This window comes from Dermacentor andersoni, chromosome 1 (assembly GCF_023375885.2).
Source record: "Dermacentor andersoni chromosome 1, qqDerAnde1_hic_scaffold, whole genome shotgun sequence".
Classification (NCBI taxonomy): Eukaryota; Metazoa; Arthropoda; class Arachnida; order Ixodida; family Ixodidae; genus Dermacentor; species Dermacentor andersoni.
Genome location: NC_092814.1, coordinates 264,088,673 through 264,105,678, shown reverse-complemented (window position 1 = coordinate 264,105,678; position 17,006 = coordinate 264,088,673). Strand labels below are relative to the sequence as shown.

Here is a 17,006-nt window from a genome sequence, read left to right as displayed (position 1 = left end):
CGGTTTCCGAGAGGGAAGGTCGACAATAGACCACCTTGTACGCATCGAGGCAAACATTAGAGATGCGTTCATTCATAAACAGTTTTTACTTTCAGTGTTTCTGGACCTAGAGAAAGCGTACGACACGACGTGGCGATACGGGATCCTCCGCGATCTTTCCGCGATGGGCGTCCGTGGGAACATGTTAAACACAATTGAAAGCTATCTGTCTAACCGCACTTTTCGCGTAAAGGTTGGTAATGTCTTATCGAAATCATTCACCAAGGAAACTGGTGTTCCGCAAGGGGGCGTACTTAGTTGCACACTTTTTATTGTAAAAATGAACAGCCTACATACAGTCGTTCCACGGACAATGTTTTATTCCGTTTATGTTGACGATGTACAAGTAAGTTTCAAATCTTGCAATATTGCTGTCTGCGAACGACAAGTACAGCTTGGGGTAAACAAATTGTCTAAATGGGCGGATGAGAACGGCTTCAAAATAAACACCCAAAAAAGTACCTGCGTACTCTTCTCAAACAAGAGTGGGGTAGCACCACTGCCTAGTATTACGATCAAGGGAGACCACCTCTCTGTGAGCAGTCAACATAAATTCCTGGGAATCACTTTAGATTCAAAGCTCACGTTTATTCCCCATATTCAAAATCTGAAAATAAAATGTTTGAAAACAATGAACCTCCTCAAGCTTCTGTCACGCACTACATGGGGTAGTGATCGAAAGTGTCTTTTGAACTTATATAACAGTCTTGTCCGCTCCCGCCTTTATTACGGAGCAATAATTTATAATTCCGCAACACCAAGTGCATTAAAAATCCTAGACCCCGTCCACCATCTGGGTATCCGTCTCGCGACGGGCGCTTTCAGAACAAGTCCAATCCAGAGCCTCTACGTTGAGTCAAATCAGTGGTCACTTCATCTACAACGGTCTTATAGCAGTTTCACATACTTCCTGAGAGTACAAGCGAACAACGAACACCCTTGTTATTCAACAACAAACAATATTACCGCTGCTACGCTCTTCCATAACCGGCCTGCAATGAGGAAGCCGTTTGCTTTGCGTGTGAGGAACCTAATTGAGGAAATGGGTGTTCCCCTCCTTGAACATTGTCCTATGACTCAAGCGAAACTGTTACCGCCATGGCAGTGGCAGATCATAGACTGTGATATGTCGTTTGTAGATGTCGGGAAACATGCGCCAGATGCACATATTAAAATGCATTTTTTAGAACTCCAGTATAAGTACTCTTGCACTGAGTTTTACACGGACGCTTCCAAGTCGGATGCAGGGGTTTCTTACGCAGCCACCGGTCCATCTTATTCAGAATCCGGCGCACTGCACCCGGAAACTAGTATATTTACGGCAGAAGCCCATGCACTGTTGTCGACAGTGAAGCATATAATGAAATCAAAACTTCGAAAAACAGTCATATATACAGACTCTCTAAGCGTCGTAAAAGCCCTGAATTCACTCTATAAACACAAAAACCCTGTACTTGTTGAGCTCTACTCCGTTCTGTGTAGAGCATACATATCTAACCAGCATATCATTATATGCTGGGTACCTGGCCATAGAGGTATTGAGGGAAATGTTCTAGCAAACCAAATGGCCAGATCAATTACATCGCAAGCTACTCGTACCGCTGCGGTCCCTGCTACTGATCTGAAGCCTCTCTTACGTAGAAAACTACGGAACCACTGGCAACGCTTGTGGGACGCGGAAACAAATAATAAGCTCCACGTGATAAAACCACAATTAGGATTCTGGCCCTCTGTAGCAAAATCACGCCGAACGGATGTCCTGTTCTGTCGTCTCAGAATAGGACACACGTTTGGCACCCATAATTTTCTACTCACCGGAAGTAACCCTCCAACCTGTGGTAGGTGCGGGGAGAGGCTTACCGTCCTCCACGTCCTCCTGGAGTGCCGGAAAGCCGAAGCGGAGAGAAAGAAACATTTTCCTCTTGCATACCGTTACCACATTCCTCTTCACCCGGCTATGTTTCTTGGCAGAGAGCCCCTTTTTAATATTAAGGCAGTCCTCAATTTCTTAAATGACGTTGTCCTACGTGTTATAAGCCCATTACATTCGTAGAGCATCCTCGTTCCAGAGGATGCCGCTACGATAATTGTGTTGCATAGCACATGCCTCCAGACCCTTGCGTTTCAAGGGCTCTAAGGAGGCAGTAGTGCTCCAGCCAATCTTATAACCTTCTATATTTTTACACATCGTACCATCCTTTTTAAATGCATCGTAATGTTCATAGCACACGTCATACACTATCGCCATAATCTTATTATACAGATTTTACGTACATTAGAGCAAGTACTTTTAGGGCCCCTTTACAGCCACATCGCCCCAACTTCATGGAACTCATTAAGTATATTGCGAACCCATTACCATGGACATGGCGCTCTTTGGCCATACATGGCCCTTGCGCCATTAAAAATCAAACATTCATTCATTCATTCATTCGTGCTAGTAAGCAAACAAACAAACAAACAAACAAAAGGAACACACACGCACACACACTTGGCATGTAGTATTCACAAGGCCACCCAAGCACTTATCTACTTTTTGAACGCAACTGGGCTACGCGCTTACGAGCGCTTGTGCCTATACGTGATTCAACATTCATCTGTGGGTGTGCTCACAAGTTCCCTCTTCTTTATTTCTCTTTCGGCTTCAGCACGTCATGGACGTACTGTAGCAGAGAGAGAGAGAGAGAGAAATAGAGAGAGAGGCGAACAAGAACGAAAAGAAGAAAGGGTGCCGCGTGTCGTCCTTTTGACTTACCCGTCCTGTGAGTGTTTCGGTGCTGTATAAAGTGGATTACAGCGTGCCAACAAGGTCCATGCATCTTATACACACTCGTGAGCAACGCAACACATGCGCTCCGGCGTCTTCATGCGGCTTGTCGTGGAACGAGTATGTTTCATACTCTAAAGCCCCAACCACTGGCACGCGCCGAAAGCTTCGGCGCGCGCTGGCAAGCGAATGCGTCGCTTCGCTTCGGCTGGAGGGAAAGGGCGCGCAACCACTGGAGACAAGCTCCGACGCGCGCCGAAGCACGCTCCTCGGCTGCGGCGCACTGTTGCTGGACTACTCCGTCTTCATCCGTCAAAGTCCGGCCTAAAACAGCTTGCTGTAAACTAAGCTTGAAACAATAAGTTAGTGATCTGTATGTGCTTTTAGATATAAAAAACACGTTTGAATAATGAATATACACCTGCCGCAACAGTTTTTTATTTCTGAAGTAACGATAGTGTACAAAATATCGACATCAGCGCTCGCGCGTCGTCTGTCTGCAAGATCGCTTTGCAAACACCTGCACGACGATGCCATATATCAAAAACTGTTGCACCATTTCATTTTTTGGTAGCTTATTGCACAGCCAATTATGTAAGAATTAGGCGTGCAATGTATAACTGAAAAAAATCTGTGTTGGAAATATTGCCACGTAGTAGTGACGGTAAATAAATAGTGCCGGCTCATTCGCAACGATAGCGGCGAGCATTGTCGGCAATCGTAGAAAATCTCATCTGCGGGTCAAGCGCGCCGGTTTGCATACGGCAGTCGTCGAAAGTTACAGCCTATTCGCTGGTGCCCGCGCGCCTTCCAGAAACTACAACACAATTCGTGTCGCGTATGCAATCAGATTAGCAAGGTTCGTCGACAACAGACAGAACCATCGATAACATTCGCGAAACTTCCGATACGTTCAGGCGCATCGTGCAGCGAGCGATAACGTTTAACATTTTTTAGCCGGTGAAATACGGTAACCGGACACAGATAAAGCATCCGTGTCAATATAATTATGCTTGTTGGTACATGAAAGAAACGTGAAAAAGTGGGTTCTGAGAAAATCAGCACAAACGAATTGAAACACCTGCAGCACTCGCAGAAAAAAAAAACTAGAATAGCTAAAATGTATGTAATTCGTATCTTGTCTCCCCCCAATTCTTGATTCTGTCAAATCTAGCCCATGGAGCACCTCTCTTACTCTAGGTTGTTTTGATGCATCAACACCGCATCCGGAGGCCTTCACATTGAGTGTATTGCTACAAAACATTTTCACAGTGTAAGGGCCATGTTCTATTGTAACTGGTTTCCACATATCAAGTTTGCCTTTCTTTACATTAATGAAATGACATACCGTCAGATAATACAAGCTTGAGAATTAGAGGGTTTTAATAGGAGTCTTTCGTTGCCCTTTGCCAAGTCGTACTATTGAAGCACTTATTCGAATGTATGGGAGCAGCTCATTTGCATAGTATAAGAAATATATAAACAGGTTATTTTCACAATTTACACACTTCGTCACCACAAAAAGAAAAATTGCAGTTTGTTTTCAGCCTGCTATGATGTTTTGACTGAGAAAGATATATTCAATTTTTTCTGCGAGGCACGGAATAATTGCTGTGGCATATTATTTTATTGCACAACACTGCATACAGTAGCCAGTCATTATTAAAACTCAGAAGAAATCAATAGCACAATGCATATGATCAGGCACATAGCATATTATTGCACTTTCTTAATTCATGCCAGAACGACGACCACAGGCGTCCTTCTCCAACAAGGTCAGCATCCATCGTGGACTTTCTCTTCTTTTAATCTTTCCGTCCCCCTTTCCCTTTCCCCAGTGTAGGGCAGCCAACTGGGCTCAGTCCTGGTTAACCTCCCTACCTTTCATCTACCATTTTCTCACTCTCTTCTTAATTCATGCCCTTTTTTTAATTGCACGAAAGCTACTGCACTAAAATAGTATACTAGTACATACTTAAAAAGCACAATTTTATACTACGATAATAATCAATCATTCAAATTTTTATTGTAGTGCCCAGGAACAGCTAGAGAGCCTTTGTACTGGTGCACTTAACGAGCACTATGTGAGACAAAATGTAGAGAAAACATGAATGTAGTAGACAAAAAAATAGAAGATAAACAAATAGCGAAAAAAGGAAACGCGGAAAAGTAAAAGGGAGTTAATCCTACGTGATTATCTACAGATACACAAAACACAGGAAATGAACTCTGAAGTATGTTTTGGAGTCGAGTCTTATTAGCACAATCTTGTAACAAGCCCAGGCAACGAATGTGGAATGCTACCTGGTATACTGTTGCGGCACAAACAAATGCATATGATCAAGAAGCTTTAAGGAATGTATAATGTCATGGACCACCTTATACAGGAACAAAAGGTGCGATTAATTAAGACTGGAATCTAGAGGTGCGAGTTGAAGTATATTTGAGAAGGCTCAATTGTGGTCGCCAGAATGGCAAAAGTGGTGCTTGAAGATAGACATCAATTTATTCTGGATGCATTCAATGAGGTCAGAATTAGATTTGCTCATTGCACCCCCCTCCTACAGAGGCATACTCTAGTAGTTGGAGGCACACAGCAGAATTTCAGAAACACAACAGGTGAGTGAAAATCGTGCAATATATGGCATGCAATTCCAAGAGCGGGAAGGGCATCTTGTGTAATTATCTATGTGAAGAGAAGCTTAGCATTTTGTCGAAGTACACACCAAGATCTTTCATTTCATCGACCCTAAGGAGTGGAGCATCATGTGTCACGCTGGCTTCAACACAATCAATGTGGTCAAAGTGATGATTCTAATAATAATAATAATAATAATAATAATAATAATAATAATAATAATAATAATCTTAGTGCTAACTTGGCACACTAGACTAAAAAGAAGGCTGATGCCTGTATGTTAGAGCATCTGATAACCAGACATCCAAAGCAGGAATTTGCAGGATGCAGAAGACACTTCCTTCCCCTCCACGTGCACACACACTTGCTCAATAACACAGCACGGCACACACGCACACATTCAACAGGTGCACAACACACAGGAGTGCCAATATGAAGTCTGGTTCCAAGGAAGGAGAATCCAAATCGCCAGGGGGGTGGAGAGAAAGCTCTGCATGCCAGATATAATCATGGAGTTGTGGTGTCGGGCCATAGAGGCGTGATGAGGGCTCAGGCTGTGCTGACCACTTGTTCAGACGAACTGAAGAAAGATTAGTGCTGTCCAGAGAGACGTCAAACACCCTGCAGTATAGACTAGTGCAATGTTGCGTTGGTATTGCAGGGTGTGCTACTTGAGGGGTTTGAGGCAATCGTCGAAGGCTGGCATGAGCTTGTGACAACCGAAAAGACGGGAGTAAAGGGTGCGTATTGTCCGGCGCTGAACAAGCTTAAGCTTGTTAGCGTCGAGAGTTTGGTACGGGAACTATACTGATGAGCAGTACTCAAGTCGTGACAGAATGATAGAAGTGTAGAGTGCTCGGAAAACCTTAGGTCATCAGGGAAGGGAGACACGGGACACAAACCCAAGAAAGGGCCGGTGCTTACATACAGTGCTGGTGACATATGCGGAAAAGTTGAGAGAACAGCTAAATGCTACACCCAGAATGGGAAGGGCCCGAACAGTCTTTATAGAAGTGCCTCCAAGGAAGAAGGTTGGACGTGCAGCAGTTTCGTTGTAGCTGATACGCATGGCAGCACTTTTTACGGGGCTACTACAAAGTTTGATATTGTAGGCCCAGTCGTTCGCCTTTACGGAATGTATTTATTGTAAGCACATATGCTGTGCATCAGCATATTGTTGTTGTGGAAGCGTTAACTTGTTAATCAAACACATTCTCCGCAGATGCATTAGTAACTTGGTTTTGAGTAGATCTTTGTCCTGACTACAATTTATAGTATCGCAGCAAGAAACATTTTAGTAGAGGCTGAAGGGATTCCAGCAGTTTAAGCGTACTGACTGCACAAAACACTGATGACACCTTTTCACCTTCCCCACAATGCACTCACACCATCTACACTTTCCATAAGCAAAAAGTGAGATAAAAAATCAATTACAGTTTCATTGACTCAGTACTTGCTGCTTCTGAAGCGGGCATCGAATCGTGGTATACGCTGCTACATGCATAGGTCTTGCATGATGCAGGTCCTGCTATGCACTGCACACAGGGCACACGTTGCAAACAGATAATTTCTTTTTGCAGTGCTCAACTATAACGACACACTGACTCAAACATGACTGCGTTGTCACGTATGCTTCAGTGCGTCAGTGTTCTTGATTGCATCACGAGCGATTTATGCCCAACTAGCCCAAAAGACGGACGCACTAGAAAGAAGTGAGTGAATGAGTACAGTGAACTTGTACTGAACTGGATTCACATGCCGAATAGAAGAGCGCAGTGTCAGCTGAAACAGGCGGCACGGCTGATTATGTAATTACTTCCAATAGTTCGGCTACTGGTGTATTTCGCTTTCGGAAGTTATCTTTACCACTGGAAACAGCGCAGAGCTTGCCCGTTAAACTTGAGTCAACCGACACCACACGAAACACGCCGCGGTTGACCAACCCAACTTCCACACGGTTCATTCACCACATCACAGGTCACACGAAGTCAAGAGTGCCATATTTTAAATCACTGCAGCACCAAACGGACCTGAAAATTCATTTCCTTCGACAGAGTTTCTCAGGTGAGTTCGTTCACTCGCCAGTTACGAACTCGATGGACGCGCTAGGCCTACGCGTAACGTAAACAACATCGGCGATAGGCGAGTGTTGATTATCCAGACTTCGGAGCTCGTAAACGTGTTTCCATTCGTTTTGAGCACGACAATATGCACATACAACAAGCACAGACGTTGCGGCAATCGTGATTCGGTTGTCTGTCTTAGCAGACGATCGTACCGAGCCCGGCGGAACCCAGTGGGCAGGTTGGATTAGTCGGCGTCGTTCGAAGTCGCTTCGGATCCACGTCGCACTGCCACAACCCACGGTCGTCGGTCGGTTGATCGTGTCGTTGTCGGCCTACTATTACAACACTGTCTTTCAGGAACACTGTCGCGCGCGTCGTGCGTCCAAAACACTCGGACGCTCGTTGGTGCCGGCGTCTCCGCACGGTCGGCCATTACAGGCCTAGCAGCCAGAGGCTCCGCAGCCTCCGATTGGTTGACGCCTGCGAGGCGTCGCAGCCTCCCATTGGTGCACGCCGGCGCAGCTTCGCCGCGCGCCGGCAAACTTCTAGCATCGGCAGTAGACATAATCGCTGCGCGACGTTCCGCTTCAGCGAGTTCCCGACCGACGCTTTGACGCATTTGACCCTTCGGCGCGCGCCGAAGCTTTCCAGCGCGTGCCAGTGGTTGGGGCTTAATTTCATACGCGCAAGCTTGCCCAGAGAAAGGACCTCAATAAAAGAGTAGAAGAAGAAGTCCCTCCGAGCGGCCGCTGCTTCTTCGGTGAGATATTATTTTCTGCTTTCTTCGAAGAATCAGTGCTGTGTTCAGACTTCACTGTTGTCCAGGGAGAACAGACACCCCGTGGGATTCCTGTGTGCTAAAGATCACGCACAATATCGCGTGGTTTGGCTGCGCTCCGCAGCGCATCTACGCCTACCACGGCGGTAGGCAGCAAAGAACACCGGCACGAGCCCAATGTCCGACAGCGCGTTCCTAGGCGCATGAGTGCCGCAGAATCGGCGCCGCACTCGGAAGTGCCACAACAAGCGCCCAATGTCATCAAGCCGGCGACGCTAGTTTTCAACGCTGCCCTACCTTCCAGCGCACGTTCAGTGAATATGGCTGAGACGAGCGAAAGTGAAGCCAAGAAACCACGGGTTGACGACGAGAAAACATCTACCTATGATTTAAGTGAAGATGAAGACATAGACTGCGATGAAACGCCGTTCTCCTTGGTAACGTATAAAAAGAAGCTGCCTGAGGGAATTCCAGTTGTTTTTCGTCCCTCACAGGAAGGACGCAACTTCTGGCAAGTGAATCCAAACCGAGCTGCGTCGGAAATTGTCTCCGCGGCAAAAGAAAAAGTGCAGTCTTTCCGCCTGGACAGAGATGCAAGTTTCTCTGTCAACGCTACTTCAGTCTCATCTGCAACACATCTACTGTCGATGAGCGAAGTGGCTGGTTTGGAAGTCAAGCCATTCATTCCGGCGTCTTATACCAAGAATGTTGGCAAGATACGCCATGTGCCAGTTGAGTATACGGAAGAACAACTGGTTGACTTCCTGAAGGATTTTAGAGTGTCATCTGCCCGTCGTCAGGCACGCTACAATCGCCAAGAAGACGGAGCGGTAGAATCACGCCCTCTGAGAACCGTCATCCTCCATTTCAGAGAAGACAAACCAATGCCGCAACGAGTGCATTTAGGTTTCACGAGTCACCCCGTAGAAGAATATCATGGCCCTGCTCAAAGATGCTACAAATGCCAGAGATTTGGACACCTATCGAAGAACTGCTGCAGTCAGCGTCGCTGCAAGATATGCTCAGAAGACCACAACCATTCAGAGTGCAAGTCTGTGTGTCAGCCAAAGTGTGCCAGCTGTGGCGGAAACCATACAGCTTCCTACTCCGGCTGCCCTCAGAGCAGAACTGCCTCAAGGTTACGCAGACATGAGTTAAAATACGGAAGGCTGCCTCCTCGCAATGCTCCCCCACCCAACCTTGATGCTGTAAGATGCGCGCCTCCAACTCCTAACAAAGAAAAAGAGCAAGGGGTCCATATGAGCTATTCTGCAGCTCTAAAGCACTCAGGTCGACAACGTTCTGACAGCAAGCGGCATGATCCACCTTCAGAGAATGCTACTCATCTTGCCCAGGCTTCGAGTGAAATTCGCCGACCTTCTCAGCAACGCCCTCAGCCATTGACACAGCAACTTCATCTAACGTCTGAGCGACTACCTCAGCATTCGCCTCAACCAAACCAGTCATCCCAGTGACCATCTCAGTCAACTCTTCAGCGACCTGCTTCGAGCATGCATGGAGCTTCAGCGTCGTTTGGTGATTCGTCTTTACCCGTGGCACAGAGGATCCTGCCCATGCTATTCACAGCTCTGCGTGCAATTCTAAGTGCCATTCCACAAGCAAACAACCTAGCAGAGGTAAAAGCATCGCTTTCTATGGAATCGTTGGTGCTTCCACAACCACCAACAGCTCCACGGCAGGCTTACAATGAATAATCGTTACAACAATGTTTTCGTATTTCATTGGAATGCTAATAGCCTTCGAAATGAGTCAGCGGATTTTCGCAAACTACTAGCTCAACATAACTTTCCTGTTTTGTGTATACAGGAAGCAGGCGTAAGAGATGACTTTCGTCTTTCAGACTATGTTATATATAAATCATCGCGCATTGCTGGAAGTAGCAGAGCGATGTTATGCGTGAGAAAAGACCTGCCGTCCTATTTAATACAGTCGAGTGATATAAATATACCGGAGTTCGTAGAATGGAAGATATCTTTTAGAAACGCAAGCGTCACAGTGATCAGTCTTTATCTACAATGTGCTAGCAAAATATCAGTAGACAGCTTAGTGAATGTGTTTGGTATCGCAAACTCACATGTGCTGGTTTGTGGGGACTTCAACGCACATAACGTCATCTGGGGCAGTGAATATAACGATTCCCGTGGAAGCATCATAGAGTCTGCCGCAGAAAAAAAGTAATTTGATCGTGTTAAATGACAGCTCTCCAACGTTCTTGCGGGGGTTTCGTTACTCAAGCTGTATAGATGTTACGCTCTGCTCACAAGACCTTCTTGATGGCGTTGAATGGTCAACGGACATAGAAACGCACGGTAGTGATCATTTTCCGATCCTGGTTAAACATCGCCTCATACGGAGTGAGGGCACCCGGCGCTACTCAAAATATACTAATTGGCAAAGTTTTCGTCACCATTTAAGTAACATTGGGCGAAAATCTGAGCTTTCAAAGTTTTGCAAATATATTGTGTGAGTCTTACGAGATTTGCACAAAGCAAGTCATTGTTCCAAATGAATATGCTGCAGTCGACGGGGAATATGAATGTCTAAGAGCAATTAGAAGACGCGCGGAACGGGCTTACCGCCGCAGTGGAAAGCTGGATGACAACAAGATGGCACAGAAAGTTCGGTCAACTTCGCGCAGACGCTTACAAAAATTAGGTACGAGAAGGTGGCGAGAATACTGCGCGTCGTTGTCTCCGTTTACTCCAGTTCCCAGAATATGGTCAGTTGTCCGATCTTTTCGTGGTCCAGTTACCCAGAGCCATCCCTTCCGAGCCCTTGCCGTAGCTCGAAGCACTCCGGAAACATCTGTTGCTGACGAATTCTGTCAACTTATATCCAGACCAGGAATTCCGTTTACTTGCCTACAATTTACAAGTTCGACAACACTAGCAGAACATAAAGTTCGTGCGTGCTTTATGTCACAAATCCTCAACTTGACTGTGAGTTTAGTCTAAATGAATTGAAATGTGCTCTTTCGTCATGCCGTACAAAGACAACCGCAGGCCCAGATGGTGTCACGTATATGATGTTAAAGAACCTAGGTCCAGTAGGAAGAATGGCTCTTTTGGAGATATTTAATGATATCTGGATAAGAGAGACTCTTCCAGATTCATGGAAATTCGCCCGGGTAATTCCAGTACTAAAACCAGGAAAGGCTCCCCTTTGTCTTGACTCTTACCGACCCGTCAGTCTCACAAGCTGTTTTTCCAAACTAATGGAGAAGATGATAGACCACCGACTGCAGTGGTGGTGTGAACACACAAATGTGTTTTCCAATTACATGACCGGTTTTTGACAAAATAGGTGTACAATGGATTCAGTATTAGACATTGCAACATGCGTCGAACATGAACGTAGTTGCGGAAATGTGGCGGTAGCAGTATTTTAGACATTCAAAGAGCATTCGACACTGTAAATCACATACACATCCTTGCTGGCATGTTAGAGCTTGGTCTACACGGTCGAGCACTGCGATGGGTATCAAATTTCTTGAAAAACAGAAAAATATTTATGGAAACAATCGAAGGAGAGAGTAATTATCACAGCATCACGCAGGGCGTTCCGCAGGGCAGTGTTCTCAGTCCGTTTTTATTCAACTGTGTCATGGCAGCCTTGCCACTAAAACTCCCGTCTGGTCTACAGTATTCGCTGTACGCAGACGACATCTGCATATGGGCCTCTGGATCTCATACACAAGACATTCAAAGAACGCTGCAAGAGGGTCTTGATAGTATCGACACATTTTTAAAAGAAAGAGGCATGAGTCTTTCATACGCAAAAACAGCCGTACTTCCTTTCACTAGACGACAGCTGAATAATTTCCAACTTACGCTTAATGGGCAAACTTTGATGTTTGTGAAAGAGCACAAATATCTTGGAGTTATTCTTGACCGCCAGCTAACATGGGCTTCACACATCCGCGCAATTGAAAAGCAGACCAATGCAGTAATAAACGTACTTCGGCGACTCGCTGGCACAACGTGGGGGGGATCAGTCTCTTCACTACTACAGGTTCATAACGCACTCATAAAACAAAGAATTGCTTACTCGGCACCTATTCTCCATGGTTTATCGCAAACTTCTGAGGAACGTCTTCAACGTTTACTGGCAAGAGGGCTGCGAGTGTGTCTTGGGGTTCCGCAGGCTACCTCGAGTTCTTTAGTAATTGCAGAAGCTCGTCACCCACCATTTCCAGTCATACGAACGGTTGAAACATGCCGACATATTTATCGCATCTTAACCCAACACGAGAAGCATCCATTAAACCTCGCGCTTACCGAAAGAAATAAAAGCAATATTTACGATGTTGTTCGAAAACATAAGGCATTATTACCAATATTTGAATTATGCAAAGTGGATGTTTGTTACTCTCCCTGGATGTTAACATGTCCTAAAATAGAAATATCGGTTGATGGGATTATATCTAAGAGAGACATGTTCATAGTTGCCGCACAACAACTGGCACTCTTCCAACTTTACTTCTTATATCCCCAGTACATCCACGTTTATACAGATGGTTCGTGTCATAAAAATTCCTCGACTTCAGCATTCGTCATTCCACATTTAGCGCTAGAGAAAACATTCAAATTATCCCGAGAGACATCTTCCACCGTGGCAGAACTGTTTGCAATCCTGTGTGCTTTGCGTTTCATAACATCAGAAAAACATTCGCAAAAACGGGTTATCTTTAGCGATTCGCAAGCCGCTCTCACATTACTACAGAGCAATAAGAAAAATTCTTTGAACACTTTGCTATTGTATGAGACACTCAAAGAACTTACAAAAGCAAGCGCAATGAACCACGTAATTGCATTCCAGTGGATACCTGGGCACTGCAATATTCTTGGTAATACTGCAGTGGACGCAGCTGCGAATCGGGCGCACAATAACGTGGAGACAACCAATCTTCCTCTATTGTGTAGTGAAGTCCGTCTGCTCCTGAGACAGCTTTCTTGTCGCCTCAGCAAAACTACCTGGTTTGATCAGCAAACTAAAAACTCGGAGTTATACTTTGTAGACCCATGTATAAACTTGTCAATGCCGGAAAATCTAAGAGACAACAGAAAAGTTGAAACATTGGTACACCGCCTGCGTCTTGGTACTGCATTTACGAAACACTTCTTGTACAGGATAAAACGTGTCTCTAGTCCGCAGTGTTCTTGTGGCCATCCAGACGAAGATGTGCATCATCTTCTTCTCGAGTGCACGAAATACGATACACAAAGAACGGTACTGCAAGCTAATTTGTTTATATTAGACAGAAGACCATTCACTCTAAAAAAGATACTTGGCCCATGGCCAACTACGGGCCTTCAAAAAAGAGCGTTTCTTGCTCTGAAAAAAGTTTTTAGAGGACACCAACATTTTGGGAAAATATTAGGTATCAGATGATCCGAATACGCTAAATGAGTAACACAAACGTTGTTCGTGGCTCATAATTGGTTTATGGGGTGATCGCAACTTTTACGCAGTATGTATAATTCTTTCCTGTACTTGCAGTGCATTACATGTATTGTGTGTTTTGGCTGTTCAAAACATCTGACTTTACATAAGCGTATGTGGACTGAACTAATGCACAGAACTTTGCGACTCATGTACTGTTGGACTGTATATTTTTTATTCATCCAGTGTTCTACTGAGTGCCATATTTCGTGTCGCTATTCTCCCTTTTTATGCAAATTTGGTTCCTTTGCCGAGTGACAAGGAGTAGCCGGTGCCACCATAAAGGCGCCAACCTCTCCTAATATTCATTTCAATAAAAAAAAAGAGTAGTACTTCTTACTAGAGTTTTCGATTTATCTGAGTGCGCAAGCTCTCACAGGCAATTAGGCGCCTTGTGCTAAAGGGTGTCCATGTACACAATAGTCTGCGCGTTGCCCTGGGAGTTTGATATCTTTGTTGCGCTGGAAGATTTGGCGTCATTTGCAGCTAGTCGTAATAGACTGTTAATGGTCGATATTTCATGTGATCAGGAAAGAATGAAATTTACATTTCAGAACGTTCGGGGCAAACATTTGCTTTCTATTTATAGCAGCACGCGTTATCCATTTCAGATCGGTAGCAAAAAGAGACCCTTTCCAACGATAATTGGAACACAACGGAAGCCATATATAGATAATCATTGCTTCCGATAAAACATCGCTTACCACTTTGATGTAAACAGTATTTTTTACCCCCTAAATACAAGCTCTAACACAGCGTTACCGTCCCTATGTGTCTACTGTCTGTGGTATTGCTTGTTCGCGGTTGATGCTGTCTTTCTTTTCATCCCTTTCGCTCTGTACCCTTGTGTAGGGTAGCACAACCGGACATGCGTCAACCAAAGGCACGTCCGGTTTCTTTTTCTCTCTACCGTGTTTCTTCTTGGCTACAGGTTGAATTCGACCTCGGTTAGAGTCGGCATTTTGTTACAAGTGTGGGAATTAACTAGCAACGAAAAGCCCCCATACTAGAGAGAAGTAGAAGACCATCTCGCAGGTATACATGTTAGTTGACTGCCGCGATATATGGGTCTGCAGTTTAAAACCTCGTGTTTCGGCCAATTCTGCCCTCGAATGGCATGCCGTGTTGTAGCCTTGTGAACTGGTCAGCGAGGGTAATTTCTGTGATAAACGTGAAGCGCCACAAATGCGACTGCCACAAATGTGCCCAAAGCCATATGCTAGAAGGAAGAATCCGGCCGGTTCTTGTTACTATGTGTTCACGAATGACCACTCACTGTAATTGATTCGTAGTACGTGCTTGTTCAGAAAGACATCGCTTGTGGTGCGGCGCAAGCTTAGCACAGACATCAACGTAATGCTCGGCTATATACGCCACTTGGTGCCCCATTGGAGCTTGTCCTGCGTGCACGGCAGCGGTCTCCGCGAAAGCTTCTGAAGCGTTTGCTCAGGGAAATGCGTGTACAGTGACCAATGCACGCTAGCAGCGGCCAACGACGGCAGAAGACAACCAAATTGCGCTCAATAACACGATGCATCAAGTACAAGGTCGCGAAGGTGGCGTGCTCAAGGTCTGTCATTGCCCACTTTTCTTCCGGCCTATCGTGATGACAAGGAGGGCCGTACGATCGATACTGTTTGTGTCCGGGTGAGCACCAAATATGCGTTGCTCTCTGCCCAGTGACGTCGTCACCGAAGTGACGAAGTTCCTGCGCTGGCCCCTGGAGAAACTGTTTCGGGACCTGCGACACTCACGAAGTCCACCGCTGGCGGACGATGGGAGCGGATCCTTGGCCTGCGACACCGTAACCAGAATCGTTCGTCCCGGCTGGGCGAAAAACACGCTCGATCGCTGGCTCCTGGTCATTAACACACTCTACTACGAGCAGTTGGTAACGGAAATATCATGTAGGTAATCTTAAAACTTACATGACAAAGTTCCTGTTGTTTTTTTATTCTCTGAAGTTCCAGGCATCACGCTCGGAACGTCGGAAATAGAAAAAAAAAAAGCTTCACTTACTTCTTATGCCCATCAAAACGCAATGTTCCAGATACGTTGAAAGCTTCGACAGGGAACGCAATAATAAAAGGTGCGTTCACTGCACCTGAAAGCTTTCCACCTCTGCTGGAACGTACGTACGCGTTTATTCGGGAGTGGAGCTTCTCCTTCTGCTAGATGCTGCGAAAACTGCTTGGGTAGAGTGCCCATAACAAGTAATACCCCCGCCCCCCGTCCTCCTGTCTCCCGCCATTTGCACCCCTTGCAAAGACAAAGTCAATTGACCTTCGGATAGAGACGTTGGTAATCGCCCGTTGGGGTCGTATTTAATAATAATAATAATACTTTATTCCACAAAGTTACAAAGAAAGCAGCGTACATATCAGGCCTGCCAAAGCCACACAGGGCTTGAGCGGCAGTGCCTGGCATGCAGCGGAACCAAACAGTTATTCAATTGCCATACTTTTCACATTTAATGTAGTCTATGAAGGAAAAAAAATAAAGAAAAACAAACGAATAGTTCCCTGAGGCGACTAGTTGTCAATTTGCCTGAGTGCCTTTTTTAACTTGTATTTGGTTTGAACGCGCAAGACGGTTTGAGACAATTTGTTAAAATATACAGGAACATAGTTATCTCGTATTCTCTTGCCATATCTTGTACAACGCCTGGGTACGAGGTAAAGATTCTTAGGCCGCAAACAACGTGAGGGAACGTACTTGACCTTGAAATTACTTTTCCAGAAATGCTTTAGCACAACAGTTTCCAGCAGTAGTTGATTAAAGTCCCGCATAAATACGGTTTTGAAAACGTCACTTTTGTCATTAGGATTTAAATCATAGCTGATGATCTTTAGAATAGAACGGAGAATAGAGTTGACCCAAGTTTGCCAACGAATTGCACCATGACCATAAACTGTTATGCTGTACCTTAATACACTATAACACAACGCATGTACAACAACTTTTCGAGCAGAGAGGGGCATATAATATCCCAAACTGTATGGCACACAAGATACCGCACGAAGTCGTTTGCATACATAATCTAAGTGAGAGTTCCAGGAAAGATCACTGTCGAAGTACAAACCGAGGTATTTTACAGAAGTCACATAATCTATAGGTTTACACAGACATGAAGAACACTTTGAAATATGTAGCACAAACGGGTAATCGGTGTCTAGTTTTTTCAGAGGATTGTGAAAACAAACAAGTTTTCTCTTTGACGCATTGATATTGATTAAGTTAGCACAAAACCAGTCC

At 45.2% G+C, this 17,006-nt stretch overlaps 1 long non-coding RNA gene across 1 annotated transcript in view; it reads left to right on the top strand.

Annotated features, from left to right (window-relative positions):
• LOC129380887 (uncharacterized) overlaps window positions 1-15,687 on the top strand; it is a 38,963-nt gene extending 23,276 nt beyond the window's left edge. The window contains exon 2 of the long non-coding RNA XR_011892273.1: window positions 15,432-15,687. This is a non-coding gene — a long non-coding RNA (uncharacterized lncRNA). The remainder of the gene's footprint in view (window positions 1-15,431) is intronic.
• The last annotated feature ends 1,319 nt before the right edge of the window (window positions 15,688-17,006 follow it).